The sequence below is a fragment of the Ambystoma mexicanum genome, chromosome 1p (genome assembly GCF_040938575.1).
Source record: "Ambystoma mexicanum isolate Mex_15411 chromosome 1p, UKY_AmexF1_1, whole genome shotgun sequence".
Lineage (NCBI taxonomy): Eukaryota > Metazoa > Chordata > Amphibia > Caudata > Ambystomatidae > Ambystoma > Ambystoma mexicanum.
This window is the reverse complement of record NC_090921.1, coordinates 1,429,021,203-1,429,049,189: the sequence shown is the minus strand read 5'-3', so window position 1 is coordinate 1,429,049,189 and position 27,987 is coordinate 1,429,021,203.

Below are 27,987 nucleotides of genomic sequence, written 5' to 3'. Positions count from 1 at the left end.
TACATAAAATACATACATACAGTCCAGTTAAATTGACTGGATATGTTGGACATGGAATATCAAAAACGACCTTTCTAGCATCTAAGTGTCCACCATCCACACTGATATTTTTGTTCACTGTAAATTATGTATTGTGCCCACATGTTATTTGTAAATTAAGTCCCATCATTATACCAACAAAAAGGAAAAACATGTTCCACGTCCAACATATCCAGTCAGTTTGACTGGACTGTATGTATGTATTTTATGTACAAAATTGAAAACTGACAAGTGTCTCTTATTATATATCTTGTACTATGACAAATGAATGTGCAATAAACACCTTGGGGGCAAAAACCCTTTTGACCCTCAGGAAAAACTAAAAACTAAATGTTTTTTCACTACAGTCTAGAATTTTTTAGCTAATAAAGAGTGAGTAATCTGTCACCCTGATTATTGTGAGATTCAATAAGTATATACCCACCTGAGCCCTTTTTCTTTAATCTGTGCAATACGAGAAGAAAATACTTGGGAGTTTGGAAACATGTCCATCACTTTCCCAAGTCCTTCTTTCATTGCAAACTGCAATGAGATTCCACTAACATGTCCTAAACTATTCCGTCCACAATGAATAATAATAGTGTCTGGATGAAGGTGTGTCACCAAAGTGGTACAAAAATGGACCAAATCCAGCCACTTCATTCCGCGCACTCGCCACCACTGCACATCCACATGATGGAATCCAAGATCTGCAGCTAATCCATAGTTCTGTGCATGAACCTCCAGCCAATGTATCCACGAGTCTCCCAAAATCCAAACACTCTGCTTCTTAAAAGACATAGCCATAGTCATAGGCATCTGCTCTTCTCTAAACACATAGATCTTCTGACAGAATCTCTCCTTACAAACAACACCCAATAAACCTTATTCACCAATCCCCTAACATGCAGATTCCCATTTCCATGCCTACCAACCAGATCAGATGCCCCGGATGTTGCACACCCTGTCCGCGAATTCCTGCGGTGTCCGCGGACATCGTAGCACAGAGACAGCCCTTCTTCCCTTTCCACTTCACTCTCTACAGCACTCTTTGATTAGCTACTGTTAAACAGTCACTCAACTATCCACCAACCACATCCAAGACCTTTATATCTAACTCTATCATCACAGTTCAGCAGATTAGATCTACTGTTGAACACTTTCACTGCAAGTCTTCTGTCACTGGAAAACACCTACAGCAAAATCTACTGTAATACTCTCCAAGATTTCTGCTTCCAGATTGATCTACATCTACATACATCAACACAAAATACAGGTATGAACACTTTCTGTATTTTAGAATTGCAACTCTATTATAAATGCAAATAAACAAAATATCTGCACTTACCCTGCAAAGTCAACAAAAACATACTGTATTATCTCTCACATCCTATCATCAAGTTTCACTTGCAAATCTATCTGCTCTACTAGTTTGCATTTACCAAAATCACTCATTGTAATAAGCAAACTATATTTTTCTTCTTTCTATTACTCGTTTTCACAACCACTTACTCCTTTACACACGTTATCAAATTTCCACAATGGACATGCAACTGGGAACCCGTTTCTATCTTACCAAACAAAGTAAACTGCATATATATTAGCAAACCATACCAAGTGCATCTTTTGCACAAGTAACAAAAGGCACCATTTTTGCAATTATCTATATAGAGAAAGATTAATTCATTTTTACAGACAGAAACATTTTCCTCTACCATCTTTATATATCTATCTAAACCTTTTTTTCTCACTCTCCTACAACTTTCAATAATCTATTTACACAATAAATACTACAAGAACAACACATATAATTTCAATAGTGCACCAAATACAAAATAATTACAAATACTCCATTAACTACCTTACAATGATACTACAACTCCAAATTACCCATTCATATACACACCTCCATAATTTAACACATACAGCACCTCAACTTGACAATAAATCTTTCTGCAAATTTAACTCATCTAGTTTTTCAAAAGCAATTATGTCACAATTAACACATATATGTACTAATTCCTTCTTTTGCAACTACAGTGAAGACCACACTCCACAAGGCCAATGGTGTCTCAAGTGCAAAACAGAACCCAGAAGAAACCTCCTTTAAACAACCAAGTAAGTACAATACTATTGTACTGTTCTGCCTATTACTAAGATAGTGCAGTGTTCTTTTATTGCAAACATAGCAAGACATACAATTGTATAAACTCAACCTTATTTCATGCAGAATTACTAATTGCACCTCAACAGGTGCACACTTTGTATTATCATGTCAATACCAGCATAGTAACATACAGATACAAGCACAGCACTGCAAACCTAAACCGGCCATTGCACAAGCATACACCTCTACATTTATGCCTACTCTCATACTCAGACACACATGCACATTGCACACATATACAATACACAACCTCCAAACCCACCGTTTTTTTTCTCCAACAGACACCAAAGAATACCTACCAAAAAGCAACTCTGTAGAAAGAAACGCAGAAGTAGAGCAGATCAAACTAAAATCCTACAAAATAAGCATCCTCCTCTAGCAGAATGTATCCAAAAGTTTCAAACAAAACAGCTATTACATTCTCTAAGCCAAACTAAAACACATTATAAGAAAGAAACTGTGACTCCTCTTTCAAAATGCAAGAATAAAAAGAATAAAAAGAAATTAGCTAAGAAGCTTTCAACAACCACTAGTGGTAATACTGCACTTACCAATGTTAATATAGCTTCAAGAAAACATTCCAAAAAATGTATTTTACAAAAAATGTTCCACAACAGAGTCCTTTAGAACCTTTTAAAAACAAGCAAAAAGCCACTCTCAACCCTTAAAACGTACCACAGAAAACTGATCCAGGGAGCTCTCATAGAGAGTGCAATGTTGCTTAAAAGGAAAATCTTTAGATTAACTTTAAACAGAATGAAACCACTAACGAAATGAATTAGTAAACTACAAAACTACTTCAAAACAAATGCAATATCAGCAGAGATAACTTTGGAAACATTTGCACAGGTGAGTGGTGTCACACCACCAGCACAGAACCATATTTCAATGAAGAGGCATACAAACAAAAGCAAACAAACCAAATTGCCATACATAGCTGTGGTCGGGGGAATGAAAAAGTAGACAATATAATTATGGAAGAAGAAACACTTATTTCAACAATACCACCAACAAACTTAGCATCAACTCTCCAAACCACTCAACCAATACGCCCTGTCTACAAATGGCCATGAACATCAATGTGTAAAGTGCAGAAACAAACTTTCAAATCTTTTCAGGAGACATTAATTAGCCCACATTTCTGGACCTGCTTGCAAAGGCACCTTCAACCATATCAAAATGTTAGCATCACACCATTCTGGTGTAAGACATCTCATTCATAAACTGTACTTTGCAAAAAGTCCTGCTTTGGCACTGGACCATTTCAATAACATTCTCCTACATGGTACAGCCAAACAACTCCTCGAAGAAATAGATCACATCAAAAACAAATATTTTGGAAATTAAGATCTCTCTTGAAAATCCAGTAACTTCAGAAAACCATACCAAAACTCATCCCAATGTCAACCTTCTATTACAGACATACAAAAAAGAAATAAAGTTTAAAAGAACATCTGCTGAAGTACCAAACGAAGTATGTGAATGTTGCCGCAGAACATTTTATTAAAAAAGCTGCAAAACTATAGATATAATGCACAAAATAGGAGACAATGAGGATTCCCAATGGTTCCAATTAGCTCTCAACCCTATATCAGAAAGCAGATATGAAATTAGCAACCCCTCAGTACTGTGCAAATACTGCACAACAAAACTAGACTATAACGAAATGCCTTCACGGGCAATCAGTAATAACTTAGAAATATACTCACTGCCAAAACCCCTCCAACAGCTAAATTTATATGAGAGCATTATAATCCAAACAGTACACCCATTCAAGTGATAATACGCCTTCAACCAAAATTGCCTCCCACTGAATTACTAAAAGGAATTTGAGGCAAAGTAGTCTATTTGCCATTAGATCTAAAAGAAAATGTAGATACTCTAGGGGTACAATGTTCAATAGATCAATCTTCAATTATCTTAGTGAATGGTGTACCTACAAAAGACAAAATAATTTGGCAACAACTAGTAGACTTAAACAAAGTTAGAGAAGCCCTAAAATATCTTAAAGACAACAATGTATACTACAAAGAAATAAACATTGAAGAAAAATCACACTGCAGCCTCCAATATTTTAAACCACTATACAATTCACCCATTGCACTGCAAGGACAGCATAGACGATGCACTGGAAACATATCAAATGCGACAAGCTAAAGGATCTCCAGTCAGCATATGGGAAAGAAAACGTAGAAGCACAAGCCTTTCCTCTACCTTTTCCTACTGGAAAAGGTGGAAGGTACGATGAAAGGTGCAAACAGATAAGTGCATCAGAATACCGCTCCTTACAAATGTATTCTGAGGACACAATAGCCAAAAATGATCACAACCACCAGGACATTCTGAAGAACAACTTATTAGACACATACTACCCAAACAGAAGTACTGCTTTGGAAACAATGTGCCTATACCATATAGCCCAAAACTCATACAAAAATACAAAAATAATATTAAACCAGATGAGAAAAAAGGTAAATACATAGTGAAAGGGTGTGAGGGCAGCCTAGTTAAACTTACTAAAGTCAACCTCATTAATCAAACGAAGCTATCTCTAAAAACACCTCAACATAAAGAACTATACTACATGTCCTTACTCCAACATTTTAAACCCTGGAGAAAGGATGAAGATATATTAAACATCCATGACTCATATGAAGATGCTTTCAATGCAACTGAAAGCACCATAACCGACATAAACTTTGCACAGTACAAAAATGTGTTGGAGAATGAACGCCAACAAGAGGAAGAATTTCAAGAACAACTAAATATAGACACTCCTGACAGCAGTCAACCTTCTCTAACAGGAAGCCAAGAACCTCTTGGACAAACACTTTTAGGAAATGAGGCAGAATTAGCCATGACAGATGTAGAAAACACCATGTATCAGTATGAGCAATCTACAGAAGACTTTGCTCTAATGAAATCACAACTAAACAATGAGCAGCGTAGCATTTTCCTACAAGTAACAAAAGAAATTGAACATGATATACAGCACAAAAGTAAAACTTGTACCTGTCAAGACTATAAACCTATACTGCTCTATGTAAGTGGTCAAGCTAGTTCAGGCAAAACATTCTTAATAAAAATCATCAGAAAGCTCCGCCTACAATTAACAAACAACAAGCTTTCAGCAGTTGTAACTGGCTCCTCAGGTTTAGCAGCCTACAACATAAGTGGTGTCACTTTACACCGATTGCTACTCTGCCAGTAGAGCACCAAAACAAATTAGATTACTACAACCTTTCAGCAGAAGCTGCTATGGAGCTATGCAGAGTTTTAAAACAAATAAAAATGCTCCTAATAGATGAGGTGGGCATGGTCTCCAACCTAATGTTGGCTTTAATTCACCTCAGATTGTAAACGGTCCTTAAAACAGACTACAAACAACTCTTTGGTGGAAAACATGTTATTGTTTTTGGAGATCTTCTTCAATTAACACCAGTCAAAGGAGAACCTATTTTTAAAACCGTAGGACACAAACTATGCCTTAAAACTCTAGGCAGCATAGGAAATGTAAATCTCTGGCAACATTCCCAATACAAAGAACAAACAGAAAACATGCATCAGTCTGCAGACCTCACCTATGCCAACATTTTGAAAAGTATTTGGATTGGTGTACTATCTAAGGAAGCGCAATCTATCTTGAATACTAGAGGCATCCATGACCTATACGGCCATAACACATGTGCTACTGATGTCAAGTTTTCCAATACAACTGGTGTAAATTGCTATGCAAATGTAGCAATCAATATTCTGTTCTAATTGCCACCAATTCTTGAAAACAAAATGGTGCAGACCAGTTGTGTTTGAAAATGTTAGTCCTTCACAGAAATGCAACAAACAATCCTAACAACACTTACAGTGTTTCTGGAATAAGACAGGAATTAGACTACTATGCAGGAATGGTGAAATTCACAATAAACACCCTAGAAAATTCACAATAATTTCTAATGTACTTACTGCAAGTACTACAAAACAAAAACGTACCTATAAATGAAATCTTCCAAATTTCATACAAGTGGAAACATACATGCACTCTCTGCAACCATATAGTACAGCAACAAGTCCCTAACGAGCGCTTTGTGTATGTATCCATACCTAACTGTGAATCCATTCCATTTCAACAGCTAGTACAAAATGCAAACCCAGGCATGTTATGTACTACTTGCAATTCCGATAATCATTCCACTTTACACATGCAATCGCATAGCCAATACGTAATAATAATGCTTTTACGTTACAATGCCGATCGTACCAAAAACAACTGCAAGCTTGCTAGCTTCACACATGGGCAAGTATCACTTGGCAAGGAAACCTTCACAACAGTAGGCATAATCACACAGGCACCACAACCAATGCAGGTCACTATACTGCATACATGAAAAAGAAATAGGAATGGTTTGAATGCAATGATACGTCCATTACTCTAAAACAAAGATTACCAGCAAATCTTGCAAATACCTATTTAATATTCTTGAAACCAAAATGTACTCACTAATCCACAAAAGAAGAATAACTTACATAAATCCATTGTATGAGCAACTGCAAAGTGTCCTGAAACGAACCACAGATAGATTAACGCAACAGGAGTACACAGTACTAAAAAGTGTAAATGTACCATCAAAAATGAACGTGCTTGAAAACATATGTTGCAAAACTACAAAACTGTAAACAGGTAGAATACACCAACAGGTATCTAACTGCAACTATAGTACTTTAATATTTCTTCCAGCAATCAACCTGCCAAAAGAACTGCAACCATAGTACTTCAATATTACTTCCAGCAATCAATCTACCAAAAGCAAGCTTCAGGCACCACACTGCTACAAACAAAGCCTCAACAACTTCCAATCTATCAACAGTTAGAATACGCCAACAGGTATCTAACTACCCCCACAATTCTCAATCTTACTTAAAAATCTTCAACAACAACCAAAAACATAAACAAATATTGCTAAATAGAACAAAAAGATAAACAGTTAGAATACGCTAACTGGTATCTAACTACAACCATAGTAATAACAATTCCAAAATGGAAATAACCTCAACTATTACTATAAATAGTACTCATGTCACTAAACTAAACCAAGGAATTTAACAAAAATTAAACATAGAAGGTTTTTTTTTAAATCCTGCATGGATTTCTTTTTCCCACCGACCCAATGATTATGCTAACAAAAATACAGGTACTGAGCAGATTGCACAGTACACTTGTTTAAAGCATAGTACTAGTTAAGTACTAACTATGAGGGTCAACAAACTATACAAATGTCTACAATGTAATGCAATACAACCTTACAAAGTACCTACCCTAACATGCTATATTTTCTTTTATCAGACAATGAAAGTAAAATGTGTAAAACAATTAAAAAAAACTGCAGAGACCCTCCACAAAACAAACAGTAAGTATACAATTAATTATGTCACACTTCTTTATAATTTCAAAATATGCATTCTCTACACATAATTCTCCAATCCTTATACCAGCATGAAAATGTTGCCTACATGGCTGTTTTATGCTGCAGTGGTTGGGGTCAGGGCCTGGAGTCTTGGGTGCATGGCCTCTGGCTCTGGCCATGCACCCAAGACTCCAGGCCCTGACCCCAACCACTGCAGCATAATACAACCATACACACTAATATCTACGCACTTACCACAGTACAAACACATAAACCATATACTGCACCCCCATACCCTAATAAACCCTGCTTATAATCACTAAAGGTACTATTTGCCTGAGGATCTGTCTGCGAACAGCCGCCATGTCTGCGAACACCATGACCATAACGGTGCTGTCTCGCACTTAAACCAATGCACCTTATAATCCACCTTTCACTCCCCCAACCTTTCCAGCCCTCCTTCCCAACACAAAATGAGCCAAAACATGTTTTTAAGGCCCTTTCACCGCTGCACTGTCTGTGGATAGCCGCGGACACAAGATGGCGAGCATTTCTCAAAATGATGACGCCCTTCTCGCTTCCCTCCAGCCAATCAATGACTGCGCCGGTTGTGCGCAGACATGACGTAAAGAGCTGAACCAATTGTAGTCCTGTCTGCGTACCGAATAGGCATATGTGTCCGCGGACGGGACAAAGATATCACTATTTTTTTTTTACTTACTTTATTGTTGTTTAAAAAAACCTACAAGACGAATTTACACCAAATCTACAAAAGCACTCTTTTGAGATCAAGTCGCCGCTCCTGCCGCAAATTTGGTGAAAATCCATCCAGTGGTTTGGGCTCTAGGCGTGAGCAAAGTTTTTCCCATTATGTCTATGTAAAAAAAGCATTTTGGGACCCTCAGTACAACTACCCCCCCCCTTGACGAAACCTCACCAAACTTGGCCGAGCAACTTAACCATAACTACACGCCCGCTACCGCAGGCCTCGTAATGCAGCAAAATGAGTACTCAACTTCAGATGCCCTGCCTGGATTTTTAGGGGGAGGCAGTGTGTCACATGATCTCCTGGTAGCCAGAGTGCTCAATATGGCTTGACCAGCACGCAGAATGACGGCAAATACCGAGACATTGTTTGACAGAGAGCTTTGTTTTTCAGACAGGTACCGCAGATAGTGCATAGGATCCTCTGGGAATGCAGGATGTTGCCGAAAAATGACTGTCAAATTAAACATTCCAGTTACATGATGTGGTCATATGCCCATCTAAGAGCCACTCTGAGTACTCAGATTACAGATGGCTTACAGAACTTCAGGCAGGATGCAGGTAGGGTCCTATGTCTTCTAAGCCCAGGGAGCCTACATTCTTAGCCATGGCCATTAAATGGTGCACAGGATGCTGTGAGAATGCAGGGTGTCACAAAATAAAGTACTTTACAATGAAATTCCAGTCACATTATGTGTTCACATTACCCTTTGGGATCCAATTAGAGTGTTGTACATGGCTTCCAGACTCGCAGGCAGGATGCAGAGAGTCCTGGGAGTTGCTGGCCTAGGGAGTTTGGTTTTGTGTCTTTAAATGGCCATCTGTAAGCCAATCAAAGTTTTCAGTATGACTACCTGACTTACAGGCAGGATGTGACGATGGTCCTGAGTGTTGTAGGCCAAGGGAGCTTTTGTTTTTTAAGCCATATTCTTAGATGGTGAACAGGATGCTTGGAAATGCAGAAGGCGACACAAAACGACTTGAAAACGGAATTCCAGGCACAAGATGTGGTTTCGTGACCCTCTGGGAGCCAATCCGAGTACTTCCAGGTTTGCAGGCAAGATGCAGGCAGATTCGGTTTTGAGGCAGGGGTTCTCAGATGGTGCACAGGATCCTCATATGCAGATGTTCCCCTATGCTGAATACCTCCTCACCTTTCAACCACTGCACTTGGAATATGCAGATGTGCAGAAAAGAGGCTGTACTGTCTGTTCCACTCACATTCTCCACATCTGCAGCCATCAGAATGAGGATGCCAGTGCATTCCAAGTCCATACACAGATCTTGACTCCAGAAAGCTGGCCGTGCACCTCTTGCTCTTACTTTCTTGACCACACAGGAGTAAAATGTGCAGTGAGATGAGGTCCAGAATAATGAAATGTTAACTTCTTGGTAGTACAAGCATGTTGCTTCTGAAGAGAATACAGCAGTGAAACAGACATAAAATATGAGTTTGATTGTTTTTACTGAGTCGATGTTTAAAGTACGATAGTGATGCATTAAGTATATAGTTACGTTTTTATTGCTGACAAAATCACATTTTCCCCACAGAATAGAAATTAAACACATTGTTCATGTTCTATTCTGGACAGAAACGTTATTAAAACAAACACTTTAGGTGTAGCCGTGTGGATTCCTAGGGCTTTAATGGGGTGGAATGATTGGAAGATGTAGATTTACAGCCTACATTTATTTACGTACAATTTCACTTTGGCAAAAGGAAAAAAAAAGCTCATTGGTTGGGAGGCGTAGATTGAGGTCGGTCGTCTGTCAATTTGTCACTTATACCTTTAAAATTGCATTTACAGGCTGAGCTTTCAAACATCTCCGACCTCAAACACAGTGCAGAGGCTTTCGCAACTTCTATTTGACGGCGTTTGGGAACATGACAATATTCACAAATAGCTTCTGGCACTCGGAGGCAAAATGTAAAGGCGCATTTGGGTAGATTCACAATGGAACGGTCAACGCTGACCTGGCGAGCCCATTTGAAAGGACATGTGCAGTCCCTGTTTTCTCAGACAGTGGGCCTCATTCCGAGTGGGACGGTAATGGATACCGGGCACCGGTAAGGAGACTGGTGCCGGTAATCCCTTACCGCCCTACTACGAGTTCCCTTAGCGGGTCCCTCCTTTAATGCCTGGTTTTACCAGGCATTATGGACGGGACCTGTTAAGGGAAATCAGAGCCAATAACGGTACCGCAAATTGCGGTACCGTTATTAGCTACTTCCCCCTTCCCATTGAGCTCTATGGGGGGTGAAATGGGAATGGGGAATGTTTTTTTTCAATGGGGACTTACCGGTCCCGCAAAGGTCGGACTACACCGGTAAGTCCCCATTAAACGAGACCGGTGCCGGTACCGTTATTGGAGGCAGTCATGGCGCAAATAGCGCTATGACTACCTCCAACTCGGAATGAGGCCCAGTGTCCAGGCAGTTCTCCAGGGTGGCTGTGACCCACAGAGATGTGAGTCGGACCCTTAATTGAGTAGGCATAAGAGAAAAAAACGGGGATGTGGGGGAGTGGCAGGATAATGTGATTGCATTTAAAAGTGAGGAATTGAGATGATTTATCTTACGGCAGATCCCGGCGGCAGATAATAAACGATGCCTGCATGTTCTTAGAATGCTATCTAACAAAATAATCCAAATAGCATAGAGGTATAGGACTGGCTCATCTCTGCCATCGGCCCTCCCTGCACTAATGCAATGTTCAAGAAAAGTCGGTGAAGTCTAAACATGCCTTTTCAAAAATGATTTCCCTACTTTACAGGCAGGTCGCCATTTTGTGTGAATGTCAAATGTCTGTGGATTCTAAAATGAATAGAAGATACTGGCATTTGTACAATATTCCTAAATTTGGCCAGAGGCAATGTATTCTATGTGCATTAGCAAAAGTCACTATTGAATCCACCCAAACGTATAGAGGGTTATATCCAAAGTCCATCGGATCGCAAAAAATGGTGGAAAAGGTAGCACTACACTTTTACCACCATTTTCATAGAACTGTAGTATTTTCCGCAGTTTGTCAGGGTGAAGGTGAGGAGCAAGATGGATTTTCAGATCTTTCTACTGTACGAGCTCCAACTGTGTTTGCATTTCATGTATAATTATCTGAAATGACCACCTGGTAACAGAAGGCATCTTGCATAGGAATCCAATGGGGGCCACATTCCTCAAAATGATAATTGCACTGACTGGACCGACTCTATTTTCACTTTTGTTCAAAAAGGTCCTCTCTGTGTAATTTTCCTCTTTTCCACCACATAGTGGAAAAATTAGAACAAAAACAAAAGCAACATTACCTTTTCTCTTCACTTTTTGACTACCTTTGTGGAAAAGTGTACATGCCTCCCGCAATTAACAGTTGAGGGAGGCATTCACAATAGAGTCCTCTAGATTGCGCCTGCATTTACCAAGTGGTAATTTCAGGTGGATTCCTAGGAATCCATTGCATTACCTTCTGTAGAAAATAGATCCTGGTGTTAATCTAGGTGGATATGTCAGGTGGAGCTGGAATAGCTGGACATGTAAATTCTGTCCTGCCCAGAAAATCGCAAGAATCGTTAAACGATAGGTGGTAAAGCGTAGCGCCATCTTTACCAGCGTGTTTACCGATGTATGGGACTTCAATCTTTTTTATATTTATTCAAAAAGGGAAATTTATTTTATCATGCGGTGTCAGTCGGAGGCACACTAACCTTCACAGAGTGGACGTATAACATCAAGTGTAAACCAACGTTTACTAACATGTTCCTTTCCATTATGACCAAATTAGGTATGTCCCTGCTGTCCCTTTCCTGGAGGCTGGAGGGCCAGGGAACAATGGCATAATGAGGCGATATGCTGCAAGGTGGCGGCCCCACCCTGTGGGTAACGGCCTGCCGCCGAAGTTAAGGGCTCAAGTGCGGCAAGGGTCCCTTATTGATATTGTTTTGCTGACCAGTTCAAAGGCCAATTGGCTACATGAATTTGGTAAATATCCTCTGATTGATTCAATGCCTAAACTTGGCCTGATTAACTTTATACCCAGACTAAACCGCCATCATTTTAAAAGGTTGAAAGTAGAGCAAGGATAGTGGTATCCAGTTCTAAGGTAGAAATTAGTTGTCATCAGCGTACATCATAGCCTTGTATTCATTTCCATAAAGTCATATCCCTTTTATGATGTTGTCTTTTTGAATTTCATTAGCCAGTGATTGAAACAACAAAGTAAACAAATGTGTTGACAAAACAGTGACAGAAATACATTTTTAAAGGATACTTCGTGCCCTGCCAAATAATTAAGGTATTCTTACCTTATCCTAAAACAGAGTACACAAAATAAAATTCAATGGCCACGACTTTTATTTTGAACTTTAATAACTTATGAGAATGGTTAATTTAAAAAAACTGTATCATTTGAAAATTAATCAAACGTATAGAGTCGATGCACTAACATCAACACAGAGAAAACAAGTAGACACCAACGTGAACAGATTCGGTTTATAGTGACATTTTCGAATGTCACAATTTCAAACGCCTTTTTCTCGAATGAAAAATGCCGGGAAAAAAATGCTGTATGTTTTTTTTTATTATTATTATTTTTAATGGTTCCCCCCAACCCCCTGTTTTTTTATTGATCCTTTTTTTACTAACTAAACCCAAGCGGTGTACTACAGTTGCTGAGGACTTTTTTTGGCAAACCTAGAGACTCGCGTGGTGGAAGGCGAATCTCTCCACCTTCAGCTGTTCACAATCCTTGCAGCGTCGTGCTTCGTTCCCAGGAGGGGGCGGAGCCTCGTTGGTCACGTGAGGTGTCACGTGACAGGAAATAAGAACAAAACACACTCGCTTTCACCCTCGCGGCGTAAGCCCTGGTGGCAGAAGGGCTGGTGCTGTACTGTTAGGCTGTTCGGCGACTCCGGCATAAGGCAAGAAAAGCCTACAGTCAGCAAAGAGGCCAGCAGACGAGTCAGGTAAGAAGGAAACGAAATGGTGGAGGTGGGACCACAAACACGCTCCAAGCAAAAGCTTTGCACACGGCATATTGAAAATACTGAAACTATGAGTGAGAAAACATGTACCAAACCACATGGTTTGGAGGGTTATAATTGGTCGAGTTCAGAACAGCAAATGACAAACAAGATTTGTGTGGCACAGGAGGTGCCTAGGACATCAACAAGCGCTAACTCAAAATACTCAAATAATGAATCTTTTTCTGTGTCCCCGCTTGCGCAAATAATCACCAAATATTTAGCTAGTCGTTCCACTACAAACATACAAAGAGAGGTCATGGTGGGAAATGGACACCTCACACAAGCGAAAACATCTACTGGCGCTAATTACATTCTTGAGGCAAATTGCAACATCAATACCAGTGGAATAAACATGGCCAATAAAGATACTATAATGCTCGAGTGCGAAAATATTGATGATCTAAACCAACGCATAGAAAAAACCAATCTGAATGGTGAAAATGCCCTTGAAAAAGAAATCCAAGATGGAGTAGTATCTGTCCACCCGATTGAAATCAATACACTAATGTTTGATTCCCCCTTCGACGTGACCGATCACGAACTGCTACAACTAGCAGTCCCAGAGCGGTCAGGCGAAGAGAGTCTCATGCGCTTTGTTTATCATCCCTCAGACCACAAGAAAAATGATGCAGTAGATGGAAAAGCGCAAACAACTAAGATCTCAGAGAAACTGGGACTTTGTGAGCTCAATAACTCATTTGGATCGGATAAAGGAAAGGAAAAAAAGGACATGGCCAAAAAATCAAGGGTCATGGAAGAGAATATGGAAATCAACTCACAACCAGGGCTACCAACATTACACAAACAAACCTATGCTCAATATAATAATGAAAGTTGGCAGAAAAATACGCCAAAACAGACCCCTAGTTTTGACTTTGCAGGTCGAGAAGCACGCCTAACGGAACGTTTAAAAGCAGATGTTGAAGCCATGAGGCATAAACTTACTGAAAGCTTCACAGATAAATATAAAAACAAAGACAGACGTGATACAACGGGACCTATTGAAATGATCGACAAGAACAAAAATAACATAACTATTGAATTGTCTCCTAAAAACCATACTCAAATAGAACAAAGTGCGTCGCTCACCGGAAGGCAAACGCCAAAAAAAAATCATCCACTGGAAAATTCCTCACTTTGTTCAAGCAGCAAGTTACATGATCAGCAAAGGAAAAAAAAACGCCAAAATAACTCCTCACATTTGATGTCAAGTTGTTCAACGCCTGGAATAACACAAGTTGAAAATATGAATCCAGGGACATCAGCTTCAAACACCGCAAGACACAAAGTCGGAATGGAAAGGGAGCCCGAAGAGCAAGAGGCTTCTAATCAAGATCTGGAAAATGAGGCTGCGACAAAAACCAATATATCAACGGCGGCTGCCATTCAAATACATAATAATGTCCTCGCTGCCACCTCGTTGGCTCTAATTCCCTTCATTAAATTATATGAATCACTTCATGACGAACTTCAAAATAACAATGCACTATTAAGTCAGTTAAATGACAAGATCAATAGATTGGAAACCGCTAATAGGGAGCTATCTCATCAAATAGGCAATGAAGCTTCCAGAACCTGGTCACGTCACACTGAATTAAGTACACAGATTAAAAATGATTGCATGGAAAAAAGCCGCCTAATGAAATTTCTGAGGGAAAGTATGAGGCAAGAATCAAGTACACAAGATAGAGAGATGGAAAATGCGGCCGGCATGACAGACCTTGAAGTAAGAACGCCTATTCAGACGTGTGGAGACAGGAGTCCTAACAGGTTTACAATACAAAACAACAAAGAAGTAATAAATATCGAGCAAAAAGACCTATCGCAGGAAAAAACTGCACTAAATCAAATAAATAAATATCCAGCAAATAAAGAAAAACAATCAATTATGGAGAACTGCAGTACACTGCTTAAAGAAGTACAAACAAAGTCTACAGACAACCTGTCTGCAAGAGACCTTCAAAGTGAACCAGCAGAAGACGCTCAAGCTGGGTCATCTACGTACCTGCAAAATGCAACAAACAAAAAAACAACTTATGGCATATTTGGAGGAGCAGCAAAAACCATTACGCACGAAGCAAAGGCTGACCAATCAAATTTGGAAAACCTAAATTCGCATAGAAAAAAAACGGATAAAAAAAAAAACCTGGATGTAATAAAAAAGAAAAAAAATTCCTCTGGTTCAAGAAAGTTTATTCGAAATTTACCCACACCAGCAAAACAAAGTCTTTTTGCAAGAGAAAAATCGGTTTCAATCAATAAACAAGAAAAGGAAAAACCCTTGATAAAAATAACGGGGATAACAGACAACCCTATCCCACCAAATTTGAAAAAAAGAATGAGAATAGACTCTGACAACGCTTCTGTGCAATCGATAGAATCCTCAGTAGACCTATGTGATTTGTCAACTTATACTGACAATTTTGTTGAGGAACAAACGGCTGATTCCGATGTGGACGAAACTAGCGAGTTAGCTTTGAAAGAATCTCGCAATGGATTTCAAAAAGGACACTTCGAGAATCAAAGAGCAACAACAACAAACATAAAAGCGGCTAGAGAAAAACTGATCGTAATGGAAAATAAAAATAAACAACATGAGAAAGAGAGTGGTAAAAATGATATCACGGAGACAAAAAATCAAGCCTCTCTAAATCCAAAGTTAACACTTGCACAATCACAGATTAAATTGCGTTCTGAAGAAAGTCAACAACAAACTAGACAGAAAGAAAAACTAGGAAAAATAAGGATTGAAAATATTTTTCAGGAAGAAAACGATGTAAACCTAAACAGAGGGAATGTTATGAGACTATTACATTCAGTCCCTATCCTAAGAACTATTACAACATATGACATAAGAATCGTTGAATACCTCTCAGAAGAACGAGGAGATCTAGTACTGCTACACATCAACTCGAATGCTGTAAGGAAAACACTCATGGGAGCCAAAGACGAATTATTGTTCATGGGATTTGAAATCACAGATGAGGAAGAATCCATTTCCCAACCCCCTAGAAGTTCAAATACCAGAAAATCAGAAATTGAGGCTAAGGAACAACGTCGTGATACCATGAGAAACCAGATGAAAATCTGTCAGGTGAAAAATGTGAAAAAAAATGAGGCGGATCATAAGTCAAGAAAACAATAGGTAGAGGAAAATGGGCGTGAGGAGGTTGTAACTTTAATCTCATGGAACACACGAGGTTTTCAGCACCTCTTTGAAGAATTTCCAGTCGATTTGACGGATAATTTTCTAATTTGTTTACAAGAAACATGGTTGTGTAGTTCGCCGGTAAAGGACGGTTATCTCACTCTGCTAAATCCAGCTGAAAAAAATGCTCGAGGACGCCCGCAGTCTGGACTAATAACCATGGTCAAACATGGATTAGGATGGGAAATATGTGAAACTAACAATCCAAATAGTTTCGTACAAGCTACATTAATGCGGAGATCAACTAGCCAAGAAACGGAGGTTAAATACATACTTTTAATCAACCTTTACTGGAATCCAACAAAGATCTCAACCGAACTGTTCATCCAAACAGTAACATCGATAATTGACAAAAATCAAAAGAAATATCAAGATTTATCAATAATCATATGTGGAGACATGAACCTATCATGGTTCAATACAGAAAGGAAACTCATAACATCAACTATAAAAGAAAAACGAACCTCTAGTGAAAGAAGAGTGCGCTGGGATCATGAAATGGAAGCGAGAGATTGCGATCTAGTAAATGGACATATACCAGGAGACACCCCTCCTTTGTTCACTTGGAGAAACTTTGGATACAAAAAAATACTAGATTACATTTGGACATCCAGAAATGTTTGGATAAAGATCTTAAATTTAAATATTATTGAAACAGAGCGGAGTGACCATAACATTCTAAAAATGTCTTGGCCAATACATCGTAAAAAGGAAGCAGTCACGTATAATCAACCGGTGGAAATAAATCAAGGACGCAACCGGCTTTGCATAAATGAACAGCAGATAAAGAACCTCACTAAGGAATTTCGAGTAAGACCAAACAAAGACAAGGATTCAATCAACTACACGTCGTTGTTGCCTTACCAACAAAGGAGCAGCCAAAGTTTCTCAAACAACAAACAAATACACAAGCACGAATGGAGCAATTTGGTCAAAAGCCAAAAAAAAAAACTCAACAAGGACATACGAAAATTGAAGCGTCACTGGGGTACACATACCTATCATCAAATAAAACGAAGGCGTCAGACATATCGTAATTGGCATAAATCATTTGCCATAATAAGAGATCAAGAACGAGGACAACAAATGATATCCTTGATTCAATCTAATAACACGCGCGAGATCTGGCGAATTCTAAACAATAACAATGCACACCAAACTGATATGCTTGCAAACGGAGTGTCTGAGAGAGCATGGCACCAACACTTTACAGGCGTATTTAATCAAACAAAACAAGTTTTAGCATGTGATGTGAGTTGTGAACCAACCAACTGGAATGTAGCTGAAACTACAGAAGCTATTCAAATTGCAATCTGCAATTTAAAAAACTCAAGAGCAGCAGGTCCTGACGGTGTATCCAATGTACAATTAAAATCTCAGAAAACTGAATGGGCAAGCTTTATTGCGATTCTGTTTGAAAGAATTGCAAAGCAGAAACGACTACCGGAATCTTGGACAGAAGCTATCGTGGTACCAGTGTTCAAGAAGGGAGATCGTGCTGATCCAGCAAATTATCGACCCATCGCCCTTCTTGACACAATGGGGAAAATAATGGCAACATTCCTACAACAAAAGATCACTATATGGGCCACTAAGAAAGGTATAATGGATCACCGTCAAACTGGGTTCACAAAAGGAGTGGGGACAGATATTAATCTGACCATAATAAATCTACTAAAACTAGAAACCATGGCAAAAAAAACTAATTTATACATATCATTTGTAGATATGCAACAGGCTTTCGACACAGTTAATCGAGATCTTCTGTGGAGAAAACTTGTAAATTGGGGATGTCCAACCAACATTTTGCACCCAATAATGGCTTTTCATACGAAAACCTCGATTCGAGTAAGATTAAACGGTAAAGGAGATCTAACCGAAGCCATAAATACCACCAGAGGGGTGAAACAAGGATGTCCGTTGGCTGCAGTCCTATTTAAATTGTTTATCGCTGACATTCCGAATGCACTGAGTAAGATCCATCGCTTCTCACCGAAAATAAATGGTCAACAAATCTGGTGTATAACCTATGCAGATGACCTAGTCCTTCTGGATCAAACACAAATAGGGCTACAACATCTACTTCAGGGTCTACATCACTATATGAAGAAAAATGAACTAAAAATAAACGTAAACAAGACCAAAATAATGAAATTTGGACCAGTCAAAGGAAAGAAAAATCGAGATTTTACATGGAGGATTGACGACGACAATATAGAAGTTGTTAAAGAAATTCGATACTTAGGAGTATTAATTAATACGTCAATTTGTGAAAACAATTGGGTTGCACACCTGATACAACGTATGAAAACATTCTCTCTGCAAGGAGCAAAAATTAATAGCTTGTATGGAAAGTTCAGTCTGCTTCCAGTACGACAATTTTATACTCAAAAAGTAATTCCAGGAATTACATATGGGTCGGAAACCATATGGAACTTGGATTATGAAATTTGGACAAAACTGGAGGGCATTTTTTGGCGGAAAGTGTTAAGCTTACCTAATTACATCCCAACTATCGCAATAAGACATGAACTTGCCTTAGAAGAACTGCATGGCTGTGTAATATGGAAATCTCTCGCAATGTTAAGGAAAATGCGGATCATAAACCCTGAACCTGCATACAAAATACTAATGACATCTGGTAATTCGAAGACCAGCAATTTACTTGAGAAATGGGCACATAAGCTCGAGAAAATTTTGAATGCAACTGACATTACACTCAAAACACTTCTCGATCAGCCACAAATAGCAAAGAAAAAATTACAACAATGGCTGTGGATAAAAAATATAGAAAAACTAAAAGATCTCCCATCCACCTTGGATAAAAGTCAGTTAACAAACAAACTAAATAACGTGCCCAAATATTTGCAGAGATTCCCCTCGAGACACCATCGGAACGGCTTCTTGAAATTAAGATTAAATGCTATAAAAACAAATCAAATGCTCGTGGCACGTCACATGGTAAAAACACAAGATGACGCATGCAGATTTTGTAAGATACACACTGAAACACCTAAACATCTTATAACAGTATGCCCAGAGCTTAAGCTTAGGAGAAAACTCCATCTTGGGAAATTTGCGCCAAAAAATGATAACATGGACGATTGGTGGCAAAGAATATTAGGTGGAAGTTCGATACATCTAACTTGCTCGACAATAAACTTTCTAGATGATTGTTTGGCAAATGAAACTTAAACCTGGGTGACGAAGAGTGAAATGTAACAGCTGATTTCTTAAAAGATTTTAAACAAATGTAAAGGAAAATGTTGTGATAAAAGTTTGATTTAAAACTAAAAAAATTACAAAAAAAAAAAAAAAAAAAACATATATATTTGACATTTTTTTTCAACATTTTCTTTCGACAAAAAGGCATTTGAAATTGTTCATTCGAAATTTTAACTGTATACCAACAGATTCATATGTATTCCAAGCTTTGTTTCAATTACCAAACATTTGAACAGGCATTGTTCAATATTACAATTGAATAAGGAACTTGCAGCGATCACAAACATCTCCCCAATATGTGTTCACAAATCCATAGCAAATATAGCAGCTATAATAATAATAATAATGTGCCATTTATATAGTGCTACGAACCCTCAGGTATCTGAGGTACCGACGGTGTGTGGTGCTCATTTATCGACCTCGGAAGGATGAAAGGCTGAGTTTGGCCCCGCCAGGATTCGAACCTGCATTGCAGGCTCTGCACCGATGTCAAAGCAAGCGCTCTACTCGCTCTGCCACTTGACCGGTGAAGCTGTTAGTGAAAGCAGATACTTGGGCAATATAACCCAATGAGGGGGGCCATTACCGGTCAGGTAAGGCCCCCGGGGCCTTAGTTAGAAGCCTGACTGAAGCAAGGGCTTTAACGGAGCCCAAGGGGCATTACCCGACTGGTAATGGCCCCTCTCATTAGGTCATATCGCCATTAGTAATCCGGCACGTCGTACCGGGTACTAATTGCAATTTTACTCAAGTCGAGAAATGGCGCTGCGACTGTTTCTCGTACCGAGAGAAAAAAAAAAGCAAAATAAATGGCCACCAGGCATCAGGAGGGGACTACACATAATCCCTTCTCCCTTTCCGTTGCATAGCAAAAACGTTAACAAAAAATGGCCGCCATTGAAAGGGAGAAGGGACTACATGTAGTCCCTTCTCCCTTTCCATGGTTGCCAGTCACAGAAGGAACCCTTGAGCCGCGGTGGTGAAGCAGAGCTCATTGACCCTCTCCAGGTACTAATGAAAATTATTGGCTAACCCCCAAAATATGTACTTTTCCTTGTTTAAGCTATTCAGTCTGTAATACCATAATCAGAAGTACAACATTCAACCATCATTCACAGTCCGGAAAAGGAATACACCCACAACATTTTGCTACAGGCCAGCCATTACAAACAGCATATACATACATAGTTGAAACTCATCAAGAATAGGCGCATTAAACATAAATCAGACATCAGTACAAGGAATATGAAATCCCCAATATCAAGGTATGATAATCAAAAAGGCCACACAGAGGACTTACAGACATTGCCAGGCAGCATTCAAGATAATCTGATTGAGGACTGGAAACAGTGGGACATATTTTGGTTAGATCATTTACAAAGAAATCCCACACAGAGATTTAAGGAAGCCATGGATTGGAGAACTTTTCTAAAATTAAATTATTCCCCACATGAAGGGAATTTGTAACACTATGAAGAGACAATTGATAAATGCATACCTTTTTGTTTCAGGAGTACTTTTTCATGGGGAGTGTTTTGCTTATTATTGGTTAGATAGCTGAGAGATGCATCCACAATGTTTTATATTTATGTATAGATAAAGATGTCATTTGCAGATGATTGTGATTTGAACATTGTGTCCAGTTTCCTTATTAAAGAATAGCATGAGTGTGCTTAAACAGAGGTAGGTAAGGGGTGGATAGTCCAATCAGTAGTTATAATGATTACTAAATATTCAGCCTAAAAGTTAAAGACACATTTGGTCTAAATAACAAATGTTTATTTTTCAAACAAATTGGTTGAAGGTAAGGTGCTTTGAGATTAAAGGGTCAGTCGGAGGTTGTATCTGTCCTGAGTAATCTGATATGTTTGGGTAGACTATTGTCAAATGCAACTGAGGTGGATTTTTTAGACAAGAACATAATGGTTCTATTACTGTTGGTGCTTATGGACAGTTTGTCTTTCTCGTGTAGCAAGATTGCTGTGTCCGAGGATAGTGCGTGGTTTATAGGGGTTTCAGAAAATTAATTGACACATGTTTTTAAGGACTTGTGCTAAGCATGTGGGTGATTAGTAAAAATAGGAACGTAATTGCACCCTTTTTTATGGCCACAATAGCAATCAACATTGTTATTGTAGAGTCCGTTTTTAAAAAAAATCACAACTATTTGGATAGCTACTTTTAGGGAGGACCTGTATGTAATTACAGTTTGTAAGGGTAATGTGGGGATTATAATCCATATGAAACAATGCTTGTTCCCGAGAGGCTTCTGGACGAGTGGGGGAGGGAGAAACGGCAGTGATAAGGGCATTAAGGTTCAGATTCAGAGGCCGATTCATGGAATTAATGTGCGCTGAAAATTCCCACGCAAGTGTGAGAAACCAAGCGAATCGCAGTGCAAGTGCGAAAATCACAGCGAAACCCGCGCACGTCGATTCATGGAAGTCCGTGAGCGAATAAAATGTGGGATGTGCGCTGAAAAACTGCGTGGCGCACGCCGGCGCACATGTCATCTAACGGCGTGCGCTACGGCCACAGCGAAAGCGCACATAGCGCGGCGCAAAATACAAATGTAGGCGTAACACGGGGCGTGACACACGGAATGGGGAACAACGCGTGAAAATGTGGGCGTCACGGGGGAAGTAAAGGAGGCAAGTTCGCGGAACGCCCACACTCTTGCCTACAACACGTATTCATGGAATCGAATAGGGCAAACCAGCGCAGGGGCAAAGACGCGCACAGACCTAAACATGTCCGCCACACGAAGGCAGGCGGTAGCGTCCCTGTGCATGAAAAAAATGTGCGCCAAAATGTGCGCTAACAAAAAGCACGTATATACAGCCCTGATGAATGTCCCATACTGTGGCCCTCTAGGACAAATGACGTGCAAAGGGGTACGCGACAAACACGTACACCCGCTGTGTCAAAAATAGCATGTGCGTGTTTTTCGGGGGTGCGCGGGAAGTTTCACACGCGATAGGCCTTGAGCGAGCGGGGTACTTGTATAACTGGGGTTCGCGTGAAGTCTCACACGCGATCGGATCCGGGTACGTGTATTTCTGGGGTTCGCGTGAAGTTTCACACGCGATTGGCCCTGTGCGAGTGGGGAACGTGTATTTCTGGGGTACGTGGGAAGTTTCACATGCAAAAGGGCCTGTGCGAGTGGGGTACGTGTATTTCTGGGTTGCGCGGGAAGTTTCACACGCGAAAGGGCCTGTGCGAGTGGGGTACGTGTATTTCTGGGGCACGTGGGAAGTTTCACACGCGAAAGGGCCTGTGCGAGTGGGGTACGTGTATTTCTGGGGTAGGCGTGGAGTTTCACACGCGATAGGCCCTGTGCGAGTGGGGTACGTGTATAACTGGGGTTCGCGTGGAGTTTCATACGCGATTGGCCTGTGCGAGTGGGGTACGTGTATTCCTGGGGTTCACGGGAAGTTTCACACGCGATTTCAGCAGGGTACGTGTATTTAGGGGGTGCCGGGGAGTCCTACGCGTGAATTGGCAGTGTGGGTCCTCCCAGGTGTTCCCTCTACACCCTCCACGGCCCCTGCAGGCAGCCCACACCACAGGGGACTATCTTGCACCCCTGGTCATGTCCCACAGGCAGCCCATCCACCATGGGCATGCCCCCCAGCCAAGCCACATGTCACCTTGCACTACTATTCACCAACGCATGACCCCCTGCACCCCCACCGCCCAGCAGTCAGGGGCACCTGCCAGCAGGCCCCCACACATGTCCCCCAGCACCCCCACCCCCCAGCAGTCAGGGGCACCTGCCAGCAGGCCCCCACACATGTCCCCCTGCACTCCCACCCCCCAGCTGTCAGGGGCACCTGCCAGCAGGCCCCCACACATGTCCCCCAGCACCCCCACCCCCCAGCAGTGCATGGCACCTGCCAGCAGGCCGCCACTCATGTCCCACTCATGTCCCCCAGCACCCCCACCCCCCAGCTGTCAGGGGCACCTGCAGCAGGCCCCCCACACATGTCCCTCAGCACCCCCACCCCTCAGCAGTCAGGGGCACCTGCCAGCAGGCCCCCCACACATGTCCCCCAGCAGCCCCACCCCCCAGCAGTGCAGGGCACCTGCCAGTAGGCCCCCACACATGTCCCCCCAGCACCCCCACCCCCCAGCAGTGCAGGGCACCTGCCAGCAGGCCCCCACACATGTCCCCCAGCACCCCCACCCCCCAGCAGTGCAGGGCACCTGCGAGCAGGCCCCCACGTATGTCCCCCAGCACCCCCACCCCCCAGCAGTGCAGGGCACTTGCCAGCAGGCCCCCACACATGTCCCCCAGCACCCCACCCCCAGCAGTGCAGGGCACCTGCCAGCAGGCCCCCACACATGTCCACCTGCACACCCACCCCCAGCAGTCAGGGGCACAAGTCCCCACTTATGTCCCACAGATGTCCCCCAGCACCCCCACCCCCCAGCAGTCAGGGGCACCTGCCAGCAGGCCCCCACTCATGCCCCACACATGTCCCCCAGCAACCCCACCCCCCAGCAGTGCAGGGCACCTGCCAACAGGCCCCCACTCATGTCCCACTCATGTCCCCCAGCACCCCCACCCCCCAGCAGTCAGGGGCACCTGCTAGCAGGCCCCCACATATGTCCCCCTGCACCCGCACCCCCCAGCAGTCAGGGGCATCAGCCAGCAGGCCCCCACAAATGTCCCCCAGCACCCCCACCCCCCAGCAGTCAGGGGCACCTGCCAGCAGGCCCCCGCACATGTCCCACACATGTACCCCTGCACTCCCACCCCCAGCAGTCAGGGGCACCTGCCAGCAGGCCCCCACACATGTCCCCCAGCACCCCCACACCCCAGCAGCCAGGGGCACCAGCCAGCAGGCCCCCACACATGTCCCCCAGCACCCCCACCCCCCAGCAGTCAGGGGCACCTGCCAGCAGGTCCCCACACATGTCGCCCTGCACCCCCACACCCCAGCAGTCAGGGGTACCTGCCAGCAGGCCCCCACACATGTCCCCCAGCACCCCCACCCCCCAGCAGTGCAGGGCACCTGCCAACAGGCACCCACACATGTCCCCCAGCACCCTCACCACCCAGCAGTGCAGAGAACCTGCCAGCAGGCCCCCACACATGTCCCCCAGCACCCCCACCCCCTAGCAGTGCAGGGCACCTGCTAGCAAGCCCCCACACATGTCCCCCTGCACCCCCACCCCCCAGCAGTGCAGGGCACATGCCAGCAGGCCCCCACACATGTCCACCAGCACCCCCTCCCCCCAGCAGTGCAGGGCACCTGCAAGCAGGCCCCCACACATGTCCCCTAGCACCCCACCCCCTAGCAGTGCAGGGCACCTGCCAGCAGGCCCCACACATGTCCACCTGCACCCCCACCCCCCAGCAGTCAGGGGCACCTGCCAGCAGGCACCCACTCATGTTCCCCCCAACAGGTCATCACACTCAGACCCATGCCCCTCATGGCCACCCAAATCCCACCCCAGTCCAAACAACACACATTGAATTCCCAAAGTCATGATAGAAAATACATAACCAGCATGGCCATGAATCAATGTCCATCAGACCCACGCAATGGTGACACATGACTGTGAAAAGATCAACATTGTGACATGCACAAAATAAATGATATAAGACCACATCAGTAAAGTATATAATAAATGTGTATTCAATAATTAGCCAAATGAATAAAACAAAATCACACAATAATGGAAATTATGAAGAAAAAGCTGCATGTCCAAAATATTCAAAAAAAATGTGTGAAAGCAGAATCCAAATCAATCCAAAAGCAAATGGGTCCAAAGAGTCTGTCCGTCCAACCAAATCCAAAGTGTAAAAATAAGACACATCCATTGATCCATGGTAAAAAAGAAACTTAAATGAAGTGAAATCCAGTGTTGAACTATATACAAAGTACAAATCCAGGGTCCATGAGCCCAAACATTGAAAGGAAACCTACAAAAACCCTACCTAATGAACAACTATATACAAAAAGATGGGGCATTGTCCAAGCGCCCCAAATTAAATGAAAACCAAAAGGAAACCTAACACTAACTATATACAATGGCAGCGGGCTAGTCCGGCGTCTCACTTCCTGATTTCCCGGGCCAGGGCATCATCGAACTCCTGCTCGATGTGCCAGAGGCGGTCCTCTTCTAAGGCCCCGAGGGTTCGCAGGGACGATGACATCCGGACCTCCAGGTCCCTGCGAATTGCCTCGAGGCACTCGGCCCGCCTCAGAGCCCTTTGCATGGAGTTCTCTGCCCTGACCATCCTGAGCCGTGCCTCTTCCGCCTGTTGCCGCTCCGCATCTATAGCATGGCCTAACCGCTGCCACACAGAAGACACTTCCCGTCCTGGGTCCTCCTGCCCTCCGGCCGATGCCTGCCCCTCCGATGTCGAAGGCCCCGAGCCATCATGGCTCCCACCTTGTTGCTGCTGCTGCTGTGCCTGTGCCCGTGCCCTGGCTCCTGCTGCCTGCACATCCTCCTCCGGCTGGGGTGCAGTTGTTGAGGTGGCGACCCCTGCTGGACGTCCGACTCCCGACTGTGGCAGGGATGTGTCCTCCACCAGCCTGGCCGCACGGTCAGAGGCAGCTCCACAGGGTACCCAGGTGATACATGGGTGGGAAGATGGCACGGAGGACGACTGGTGCATAGGGGGTTCAGGTGAGGAGGGGGTCGAAGCAAGGTTCAGCAAACGGAGGAATCCAGCCTGGGTGACCTGTCCCAGTAGGCTGACGTGGTCAACGAGCCATTCGAGATGACGTGCAGTCTCCCCATGAAAAGACTGCAGGTCACCTCGCATGTCCCGTTGACGCAACGCCACCCCACCCAGGACAGGCTCAACCTGGTCCCGGATAGCCACGTCCGCAGGGAGAGGAAGGCCAGTTGTTGTAAATGGATCCCCTCCCTGAAACCGGGTCTGGACGTAGGCATCCCTGCTGGTGCGGGATGATGCAGTCACAGGATCGGGGACAGGATTACACACAGGCACCTCTGCGGCGGCCTGTGCTGCCTCCTGTCCCTGCCCCTGCACTGCACCACTGGCACCAATGGAATCCCCACCTCCAGACCCCGTCTCTGTCCCTTGCGTGGCCTCCTCCTCCAACAAACCCCCCACCAACCTGGATGACTCCATGCCATCTTCCTTCGTCGCACCCTGTGGGGTCTCAGCTGCCCCTTCTGCTGCCGAGGAGTCCAACTCCGACCTCCGCCTCTTGGACCTACCCTCGGCAGCTGCGGCCTGGGACGCGGCACCAGACTCCTCACTCCCTGACGAGATCAGAACCTGGGAGGGGAGCCGGGCCTTGCGTCTCCGGCTGGTGGTGTGATCCCCGCCGCTGTGCTCCACAGCACCTTCTCCGCCCTCTTCATCAGTTGACGCTGCATATGATATGATATGATATGATATGTTATTTATAACGCACTTAATACCCAGAGGTTTCTATGCACAGACCCGGGGATCGAACCTTTGGTGCTCGTGTCGTCTTGCTTCCAAGGCGAGCACTTTGCCCCTGAGCTATCCTCCCTGCAGACAGGGAGAGATAGGAGACAGGCAACAGGACACTGTACAATTGACTGATACACACATGCCAGTTGCACATGAGTGGCAGTGTCAAACTTCAGACATGGCATCACAATCCCAAACACACATGGCATGTCAACTCACACACATGAGCAATTCCACAGCCATATGGCAACAGCCAGCACCATCAATACACATGCAACAGCATGAGCAGCCAAAGGTGAGCCAGACATCACATGAAACACAGGGAGTGCACTAGACATGCACACAAGCCAACACACTTACATGCGTGTGCACACCTCCACCAACTGTCGCAGTGATGAGATCGGCATCCATGTCACATCTGGCAATCAGTCTTCTACATATCAGTGTCCCAAGCATCCATGTTGCATCACTGTTGCACCCTTGTGAAATACACACACATGCACATGTACACGGTGCAGAAACATGCAGCTGGAACCGACATCCATGTGTGACACCACAACCATGCCAACTTACATACACAGTCATTCAAGCATGTGTGCTCACACATCTGCATTTGGCATGCAAGCTTACACACACATGTACCATCCATGTGTCTCACACATGAGAGGACTCGCATGTGTTAGACTCACGGCCCTGTACATACACATCCATACATGGCCCTACAAAACCACATGTGCTACCTGCACACTACGGGCAC